At 41.1% G+C, this 11,155-nt stretch overlaps 1 pseudogene; it reads left to right on the forward strand.

Annotated features, from left to right (window-relative positions):
• The first annotated feature begins 6,211 nt into the window (after positions 1 to 6,211).
• On the forward strand, positions 6,212 to 7,439 carry LOC125342119 (annotated as a pseudogene).
• Positions 7,440 to 11,155: the final 3,716 nt, after the last annotated feature.

The following is an 11,155-nucleotide window of genomic DNA, read 5'->3' on the forward strand; positions in this document are numbered from 1 at the left end:
CAGATTATCTTAAGTCAAGACTAGACAACACACACACACACACACACACACACACACACACACACACACACACATTCCTCCACACTTCATCACCAAGGGCTGCAGGCTCACCACCAATTGCTAGCCATGCAGATGGCAGTGAATCGCCATACATTGATATAGATCATCCCAGGCATCTGCCGTGTTGATTTTCATGACAGAATGGACATTTAATATGTTTGTGGACATATATATGTACATGTCACACAAGATATATATATATATATATATATATATATTTCATTTGTACAAGTTCTCCAGGTATCCAGGTATTCAGGGACACACACAGGCATTGCATGCATTTCTTCATGTGAACTTAGAAAATCTTTTCCTCTGCATTTATGTATGAATCAGGTTTGATACTGATACACAGAAAAATATAATTGTGTGGTCAGTTTCACATGTTGCATAATAAAACAGGTTAGATACAATCCTGGATAGGCATTTTGTAAAGAAAAGCAATTGGTTTAGGTTGTATTTGATCTCCAGTCCAAACACCTCCCTTTTCCTTCTAGTTAGTTCAGTGACAAGTTTCTTTCTCTTGATCAGGCTCACTCTTAGCTAAGCTGAGCTCCCTGCTGCAGCCGCTGAATGCAGAGAGACCATAAAGACTCTGCCATGTCCCAGTAATGATCTGCTGTTCAGGTTGTCTGGAGGGAAGTGTCGTTCTGAATTCTGAAAGGACTGTATCACCAAAATGCATCTTGCAATTCAAATATGATTTTAATTTATTTGTGCACAATTACAGGACAAGATAGCCCATTGTGAATTAAAGTAAGGTGTACTGATGAAAATGGCAGCAAGAGTGTCTCAGATTCATCTTTTTTTGAGCCACACATATAAATGTGTACATGGACTTACAGATTAAAGTAAAGGTAGTCACTGAGGCATGTTCGTAATCACCCAGACTCTCTCTCTCTATCCTAGTGTGCTCTGAGTAGTTCAGACCCATGGAAATTGATTTTACCAAGCCTTGATTTTCTTTGTTGACAATAAGGCAGTCTTTGCTGAGTGCCAGGGTTATGCAGTTCCCTAAACTGTCAGGAAGCATTTCATTCTCAGCTCCAACTCCCCTGAGAGTATCAAGCAATGGAAATTACCGGGTTTGTCATAATTGCTGTTGTTCTGCCTGTGTTTATCGTGGACCAATCCACGCTGTACACAGGATCTCCGGCACCCCAGGGCCAGCCCTGGGGGGGGGAAGGGAAGGGGTCTTTCCCTCCTCTCCATCCTTTCTTAATTCACATACTGAAAGAGGCTCAAACCCCTCATGGACTGAGCCTCTGCCCTTTCTGCCATGAACATGCTTATCTAAATTCACCTGCATCACTAAATCCTTATAAAGCCACATACCATAAAACAGGACCTCTCCTATTGATGCCTATATTCTGATATGATTTCTCCAATCCTCTAGCATTACATTACTTCAAATGTTAAATAAAGGCCACATTATGTCAATTCATTATAATTTATATTAAGTTATGTTATTAGTTATAATTTATATATACATATATATGCAAACAAGTACTGAGGATGCTGGATGAACTATTCCTATTTAGAAAATGTTTTGTATTGTAATATAACATGCTTATGCAACCCCCTATCTGATGTGAACTGAAAGTAATAGGGCCAGTATTTAGGATGCACTATTCAAAGTACACATAGTAACCAGAGTACAAGCCAAACTATCCATAATTCTAATGGAATATCAATAAAAATAATACATTCTTTCTGATAATAAAAGCTAACTTAAGTGTGATCATTTCCTTTTTAAAATGTGAAGGTACATTTTTAAATACACCCTCAGGATCTAGAGGCTTAGGATTATAGTTTAGCTACTCCAGAGGCTGAGATATGAGGATTATGGTTCAACCTGGCCTAGGCAGACATATTCAAGTGACTCTTATCTCTAGTTAATCAACACAAGAAGCCAGAACTGGAGGTGAGGCTTGAGGAATAGAAAACCAGCTCTGTGGAAAAGACTGAGCCAGAGTAGAAGGCCCGCAACTGAACCTCCACATCCCTTACTGGCATTCACGTGCACATGCATGCACACATGCATGCACACTTGCATGCACACACACAGTATGTAGAAAGAAATGCTAAACTAGCTCAATTTTCTGAGTGATGAAGCCAACAGAAAATGCAACAAGCTGTTATTACACCTTACTCAGACTAATGCTGGAGCCCAGCGACCCAGGTCGAGACCAGCTGTTAGGTGTGGGTGTTCTGCCCTGGGGGAATCTCACTCGGTCAGATTGGCAGAGCCAATGGGACTCCTGTGTTTAGGGGCCTACATAGCCTGTTGTTCATTTAAACCTAACGGAGCTGTTCTGCCCACTCAGCAGACCCCACGTCCACCCGTGTACCTCTTCCCTTCCCTCGGACAGAAGCCCCGTGATGGCAGCGATGGGATGGTCACACAGGATTCATCAGCTATGGATTTGCCTTCATATGTGGCTGTACTGTTGGAACAGTACTAAGGATAGACTCTCTTCAGAAAGACATTAACACCAGGGCCAGCGGTGTGTTCAAACTGAGCGATGAGTGATGAGTGTGAATGAGAAGTAAGGCAGAAGCTCCATGTCTGCCATTTATTTATTATCTTTTAAGTAGTTTTACAAAGGAGTCGCCATTCAGCAAAGCAGTTTATGAATGTGGTGCTTGTTGAACCTTCTCAGCATTCTCACCCACCCCTCCTATCCCAACCCTTCCCCCACAGTTTTTTAATTTAAGGTTATACATTGATTTTATGCCATTTAACAAAGCAGTTCATGTATGCAATGCATCTTGATCTGTGTCATCCCTTCAACATCTTTATGGCCTCCCTCTCCCACCCACCCTTTCCCTTGTATTTCTCAATTCTGTAGTGTACAATTGGTTCCTGCCCACTTTCTCCCCATCCCTCCACTACATGTTTCTACTCTTCTCCCCTTGCCCCCACCTTCCCCTCTCAAAAATATGCATTTACTTATTTTTTTGATTATATGATTTGTGCTCTCTATAGAGTCTATTATACATTATAGCTATGTTTTTAGCTAATTGTTGTAATAAATTTTTTTTAATGAAAAAGGTAATCCTAAGATTCCCAGGATTCTGAGATTTGTGGACTGTTGTTTAAAGCTAGCCTGGGCAGAAAAGTCTATGGGACTCTTCTCACCAATTTATCAGTAAAAACTCTGGTAGCAGAGGCTTGGCTCAAGAGATAGAGCACTAACCGTCAGCAAAATGCCAAGCAAGAGTAAAGGCTGTAAATTTCAGTCCCAGTAACAGCCGCCAAAACAAAACTAAACAAAATAAATGTTTTTAAAAAATGCAGTAATTTGAGGTGTAGAAGAAAGGGTTTGATTTAATAAATTTAGTATAGGCTAAAGGAAATGGCTTTATTTAGTCTACTGATCACAGAGACCCCCTGTTTGTTGGCTCTCATAGTCTTTGTGGCTTATAGTCTTAGTCTTTTGGCAAGAATATCCAAAACCCCAAAGCTTCATTCATGGTAAGTGCTGTAAACAATACACCTTTAAAAATTATTTTGTATGCAGTGTTACGGTATTGTTCTAAATTTATATATGTTTAGATATACAAACATATAACTGCTTTGAGTATCTGCACAGTGAACTGCTATTTAGTATTCTAGCTAAAAACATGAGGCTCTGTTTAGCTAAGCATTAACAGGCACTTACAAACACACCTTACTGTCTGAGTTGTGTCTGAACTCTGATATGCTTGTGCGATGTAGCTTCATTATTATGCAATATATGACTTTATATCAATGTTTACTGTGTTAAAGATGTCTTTTAGTTACTCTAAGCAATGAAAATTATAAGCACACACCCATAAATAGAAATGTAATTTTTCAGATGCCATTCTAGCTACTTTTAACCATGTAAAAAGATACACTTAGGATACTTAACACTATTGGCTACTTTTCTTAGAAGAGAATGGTCTGTGTATGTGTGTGTGTGTGTGTGTGTGTGTGTGTTCTTTCAGAGAAAAATGTTCCCATTATTGCACTTAAGTAATTTCAATATCTTTGTGTGTTTAGCTACAAGTGAATTATGTCTGTTTGATACCCTTGAAAATTATACTATTCTTATTTTTACATGATTTGTAAACAAGTTTCAAGAACCATTTCTAACCATTGGATTTGAACTTGATAAAGTTGCATATAGATTTATTATCAATAACCCTCCAGAAATTCTGAACTTCTCTAGCTTCTTTTGAAAAAGATTGGCATGTGAGTTTTCTAGATTGCAATAAGACAAATACTACAGTAATACTAATTACTGTCATTGATGACTGGTAAATACCATATTTGATTTTCCCCTGTAAAAAACAGACTATGGCTTCCACAAAACCTAACAGTGATATTACAGAATGAATAGAGGCAGACAGATCCAATTAAGTCCTCTAAACAGGAAAGTAGACTCTCTGCTTGAGCAGAGAAAATCTGGGTATCTTTTGAAAGGAAGGATGTTAACATTCAAAAAGAGCAGAGAACATATCTAGAAAAAAGAGTAATTGAACTTCACTGGAATCTTTTGGGAGTGAGAATGTTAACTGACTATAAAGGCACATGTGGAGAGCCCAGCATCATTTCACATGCAATCTTGAAATTGTGACTGAGTGGCAGACTCCAAGTTCACCAAGGTGCTCCACAATTTGTGTGTTCTTTTAGCAGAGCCAACTGGCTTGCCAAATTCCTCAAATATGTAAAAACCTTTTGATGGAGAAGAATACATGAATTTCTCTTTCAAAACATCTACGATTGAAATGTAAATCTCAAAAACATTTCCTCATCAGTGAATTAAAAACTTGTTTATAGCATTCCAACATCTCCTTAAAGGTCTCAACACTAACTCTGCCACAAATTCTTAAACAAACTGAAGGTGTTTTGGTGAGGGAAATCATTATTGTTAGTGGCTTTGTGTTGACAATTTTCTTTTGCCACCTGTTTAGGTATGATACCAGACTCCAGAGACAGCATAGGAATCCCATCCATCTACCACTATGGAAAGCTATGAGTTTACCCATCACACCACATTTAATGCCCTCTCAGGCTTGAATCATGTCCACAAAGCTCTCTCTCTCTCTCTCTCTCTCTCTGTCTGTCTGATAAATCATGCTCTTCTTTTGTGTTTTCTTACAGGAAGGAGGTTGAGGTAGAGGTAGGCTTATTTGATGAGCAATAAGAAGACACAAATATATGCTCCACAGAAATAAAACCAGAAGAAGAGATTAGTTGCAATAACTCAACCATTCTATATTTTTCTTTCAAAATGGAGAAAAGGCACAGGAACATAATAAATTATACAGAACTCTCAGCATTCACGTACAATGAGACCGAAGGATGACTGTATTAGGAGAGAAACAGAAAGGTACAATGATCATACAAGGTACATCTAATCATACAAAATAATACTAGTTGAAATTAATTCCAGAAAATGGAAACAAGAGGTTATTTTTTGCTGTTTTTTTTATTTCCCTTTTTGTCTGTCTTGATTGTCTAAATGTCTTTGGGAGTGTTAAAGGAGACAAAGAATGTTGGAACAAAGGGTAAACAAATGGAGCAATGGTACTCTCTGGATACTACATGAAAAATGAACTACAATGCAGTCTCTTCAACAAATGGTGCTATCCATGTGCAGAAAATGGAAGCTAGATCCTTAAATATCTGCACCAGAATCAATTCAGAATGGATCAAAGCCATCGATGTAAGGTCAGATACAATGAACATATTACAGGCATGGGTGGAAATTTCCTAATTAAAGATCCAGAATGAGGAGGAACAAGATGGCGGCGGCGGCAGCGGCGACGGCGGAGTGACCGGGCTCGCTCCGGGCCGAAGCCGGCGGCGGCAGCGTGGCCGTCGCCCCAACCTAGCCGCGCCTCACCTCGTCTGGGGCCCGCGACATCGAGGTGAGAGCGGGCGAGCGGCGGCCCCGGTAACCGCGGCCCGGAGGCGGCGGCAGGCGGCGGCGCGGGAGCGGCAGAGTGCGGCCATGATCGGCTCTCCCGGGCCCGGCCGCGCCCAAGCCTCTCCCTGCCCCCTCCCCCCCCCCCCGGCGCGTCTGCATCTCCCGCCGCCCTTGCTCCCTCCTCCTCCGCCCCTGCCCGGTGAGGCGTCCTCGGGGCCCCGGCCCCGGCCTCGCCGGGGCGGTCGCGCTCCGCCATGGCGAACAGCAGCGGCTCCAAGGCAGAGTTCATCGTCGGGGGGGAAGTACAAACTGCTGCACAAGATCGGGTCGGGCTCCTTCGGGGACATCTACCTGGCCATCAACATCACCAAAGGCGAGGAGGTGGCGGTGAAGCTGGAGTCGCAGAAGCCCCAGCACCCGCAGCTGCTGTATGAGAGCAAGCTCTACAAGATCCTGCAGGGCGGGGTGGGCATCCCGCACATCCAGTGGTACGGTCAGGAAAAAGACTATAATGTGCTAGTCATGGATCTTCTGGGACCCAGCCTGAAAGACCTCTTCAATTTCTGCTCAAGGAGGTTCACAATGAAAACTGTACTTACGTTAGCTGACCAGATGATCAGTAGAATCGAATATGTGCATACAAAGAATTTTATACACAGAGATATTAAGCCAGATAACTTCCTAATGGGTATTGGGCGTCACTATAATAAGTGTTTAGAATCTCCAGTGTGGAAGCATGACTGTTAGTACTTCTCAGGACCCATCTTTCTCAGGATTAAACCAGTATTTCCTTATTGATTTTGGTTTGGCCAAAAAGTACAGAGACAACAGGACAAAGCAACACATACCGTACAGAGAAGATAAAAAAACTCACAGGCACTGCCCGGTATGCTAGCATCAACGCTCATCTTGGTATTGAGCAGAGTCGCCGAGATGATATGGAATCCTTAGGATATGTCTTGATGTATTTCAATAGAACCAGTCTGCCATGGCAAGGACTAAAGGCTGCAACAAAGAAACAAAAATATGAAAAGATTAGTGAAAAGAAGATGTCCACTCCTGTTGAAGTTTTATGTAAGGGGTTTCCTGCAGAATTTGCCATGTACTTAAACTATTGTCGTGGGCTGCGCTTTGAGGAAGCCCCAGATTACATGTACCTGAGGCAGCTATTTCGCACCCTTTTCAGGACCCTGAACCACCAATATGACTACACCTTTGATTGGACAATGTTAAAGCAGAAAGCGGCCCAGCAGGCGGCCTCCTCCAGTGCCCAGGGTCAGCAGGCCCAGACCCCCACAGGCAAGCAAACTGACAAAACCAAGAGTAACATGAAAGGTTTCTGAGCATGAATTCCTCGGAGCAGAAGAAGCAGAGCAGATGATCGGAGCAGCAATTGTTTCTCCCCAAATCTAGAAATTTTAGTTCATATATACACTTGCCAGTGGTTGTGGACAACCATTTACTTGGTGTAAAGAACTTAATTTCAGTATAAACTGGCTCCTGGCAGCATGCGTGAGGCTGTGTCCTGAGTTGTAGCCACTATAATTGTGAATATTAACTGAAATAGTGAAACATGGTGTCTGGTTTTCTATTGCATTTTTTCAAGTGGAAAAGTTAACTAAATGGTTGACACACACAAATTGGTGGAGAAATTGTATATATGCCAATTTTTTTAAACCTTTTATTTTGAACTATACTGCTTTGAGATCTCATTTCAGAAGAAAGGCATGAACAGTCTTCAGCCACAGTTGCGATGGTTGTAAATGCTCACAATTGTGCATTCTTAGGCTGTCCATCCCCAGGGTTTGCAAGTTGTTCACTTAAAACATTCTTTAAATGGTTGGCTTCTTGTTTGTAAGCCAGCTGACATGGTAGCAACCAAAGATTCCAGTGTTTGAGCATATGAAAGACTGCTGGCTTACCTGTGCTAGAAATAACAGCACCTACAGTGAAGACGTACGAAAACTTAGTGACTACTAGATTATCCTTAGGATTCTGCATTAACTCTATAATGTTCTTGGTATTAAAAAAAAACAAAAGCATATTTGTCACAGAAATTTAGTTAACATCTTACAACTGAACATGTATGTATGTTGCTTAGATAAATGTAATCACTGTAAACATCTACATGATCGGGATTTTGTTTTATTTTGAAATGGGAGCTTTTTTTGTTTACAAGTTCATTAAAAACTAAAATCTGGAAAAAAAAAAGATCCAGAATGAGAACAAATCAAAGAAACGCTGGAAAAATGGGACTGCATCAAACTGGAGAGTTTCTGCAGAGCAAAAGATATAGCCAACAAGATAAATAGAAATCACATAGAGAAGAAGGTTTTTACCAACTATGCATCAGAAAATGGTCTCATGTATAAAATATTCTTAGAGCTCAAAAAATTAGTCCCCTTTTCCCCCAAATAAACTCTCAAAGAAATGACAACCCAGTTAATAAATGGAATAAAGACTTAAAGAGGGGGCTGGGAATATGGCCTAGTGGCAAGAACGCTTGCCTTGTATACATGAAGCCCTGGGTCTGATTCCCCAGCACCACATAAATAGAAAATAGGCAGAAGTGGCGCTGTGGCTCAAGTGGCAGAGTGCTATCCTTGAGCAAAATGAAGCCAGGGACAGTGATCAGGCCCTGAGTCCAAGGCCCAGGACTGCTAAATCAAACAAAAAACAAAACAAAACAAACAAAAACAAAAAATAGTACTCATACCAAATAAAGGCTCACACTTAAAAAAGCAAAAGACTTAAACTTCTCAGAGGAAGTCAGAATGGTCAATAGGTACATGAAGACATGTTCAATATTTCTGGCCATAAAAGAAATGCAGATCAAAACATCATTGAGATTCTACTTCACCCCAGTTAGAATAACCATTATCAAGAAAACTAACAATAACAAATGCTGGCAGGGATGTTGGCCAAAAGGAAACCCTACTACACTGTTGATAGGAATGTAAACTTGTTCTACCCATCTGGAAAGCACTTTCATTCTATCAAGCAGTATGGAGGTTCCTCAGAAGAATAAATCTAAAGCTTTCTTGTGATCCAGCAATTTCAATCCTTGGCATTTGTCCAATGGACCATAAACCAGGCCACACTGAAGCCACCAGCACAACCATGTTCATTGCAGCATTATTTACCATAGCTAAGACATGGAATCAACCCTGATTCCCTTCTGTAGATGAATAAATCAAGAAAATGTGGTATATATACACATTGGAATTCTATGCTTCCATCAGCAAGAATGATATTGATGCATTCATAAGAAAATGGAAAGACTTGGAAAATATTATGTGAAGCAAGTAAGACCAAAGAAAGATAGGTTGCATAGTTTCCCTCATTTGTGGTAACTATAATGTGCCTGGAACTCCACAAGTAAACACACCAGATTTTAATGTATATAAACAAACACACACACACACGTACTCTACCTGACTAATATATCTGTAACCCCTCTGTTTTTATCATTTTAAAATAATACAAAAAAAATAAAAAAAAGAATTGTTAAATCTTACTGTAGGTTGAATCTAGGCGGCTTCCAATGTACTTGGGCTTGACCTCCGACATGGTTCCGTCTAAATGTGGCAGACACCTTTAAGGGGCGGGGCATAATGTAAGGATTTGGGTCTTTGGGAGTGTCCAACAGAGAGCCTAGAGAGCAACTGTGGGACCTGGGCCTCCCCACTTTCTGGCTCCTGGTCATGAAGGAAGCTGCCCTCCACCAGGATTCAAGATGGGCTGTGCTGTGTCTGCCGCAAGCAATGATGTCACCACACTTGGACTGGAACCTTTCCTGTAGTCTGCAGATAAACCTTTCCTCTTATAATCTGATTTGTCTCAGATGCTCATTGTAGTAATGGACTCTCAACTGGTCAACAGTTTATCTATCTTAATCATGTTAGATCTAGTTGAATTTTAAGCTTCAAAAGTATGCTAGTCATTGTATCTTCAATATTATGTATTTTCAAAATATGGACAGTATATGTAATCATTTATCGTGTGTGGAAAATTACCTTTAAAATGATTGTGATTAGTATTAAATTTTTAGATTATACTTAGCTATTGACTGAAAGAACAGAACAGAACTAAACGTCACCTGTATATTTATTTTACAATGTCTGTGTTTGGTATTTACTTTAATTGATTGTTTACTATAGTTTTAAAATTAAAATCCTCGTATTACACAGAGTCAGCAGAGAACACTTCACCCTTGATAAAGTCATATTATCCTTGATATATGTTTTTTTTTTTTTGGCCAGTCCTGGGCCTTGGACTCAGGGCCTGAGCACTGTCCCTGGCTTCTTCCCGCTCAAGGCTAGCACTCTGCCACTTGAGCCCCAGCGCCGCTTCTGGCCGTTTTCTGTATATGTGGTGCTAGGGAATCGAACCTAGGGCCTCGTGTATCCGAGGCAGGCACTCTTGCCCACTAGGCTATATCCCCAGCCCTTGATATATGTTTATTTGGTATCAAAATAATCAACCTTGGATACAGCCATTTGGCACTGAGTATTCATGAATATATCAGCGTATTTACTTTTTCCCCCTTTTCTGTGCTGGTAGTGGGGCTTGGACTCAGGGCCTCTAACTTAGCTTTTTCACTCTAGGATGGGACTCTGTCGTTTAAGCTACAGCCCTATTTCTGGCCTTTCGCTGGTTCCTTGGAGATAAAAGGGACCCTCAGATTTGTCTGTAGGCAGATTTCAGACCTCAGTCGTCAGATCTCAGCCACCTGAGTGAAGCGAGGATGGCAGGTGTGAGCCAGCAACTTTCTTTTTGGAAAGTAAATTGCTTGAAAATTAACTTTCCTGGTAGTTGACTGATAGAGCGTTATATCTAAACTAGTACTTAAGGCTGATAACAACCTAACTTCAGGCTTTAGTGCTGTGACTTCACCCATAACCACATCCCAAGGTTTAGGACGCACACAGAAGTCTCTGAATTCTGACACCAGTGGAAGTTCATTTCATCGCTTGTGACTTTTGTACAAAATCAGTTCAAAACCAAAGAAGACAAAGTCAGGGGCACCCATCAGCCTGTCCCATGCTCCTGGCCATGCCCATAGAAGTCAGCTTTCCTCCTGTGTTGTTTCACGTTGACGTACCACAGAGCTCCAGGGTCGTAGAGAAAGGTCCAGTGCAGGGCACATTTCCTCTATGCTCACTCTGGGTGTGTCAGGATTTCTCAGGATGAATCCT

Source organism: Perognathus longimembris, chromosome 25 (genome assembly GCF_023159225.1).
Source record: "Perognathus longimembris pacificus isolate PPM17 chromosome 25, ASM2315922v1, whole genome shotgun sequence".
Taxonomy (NCBI): Eukaryota; Metazoa; Chordata; class Mammalia; order Rodentia; family Heteromyidae; genus Perognathus; species Perognathus longimembris.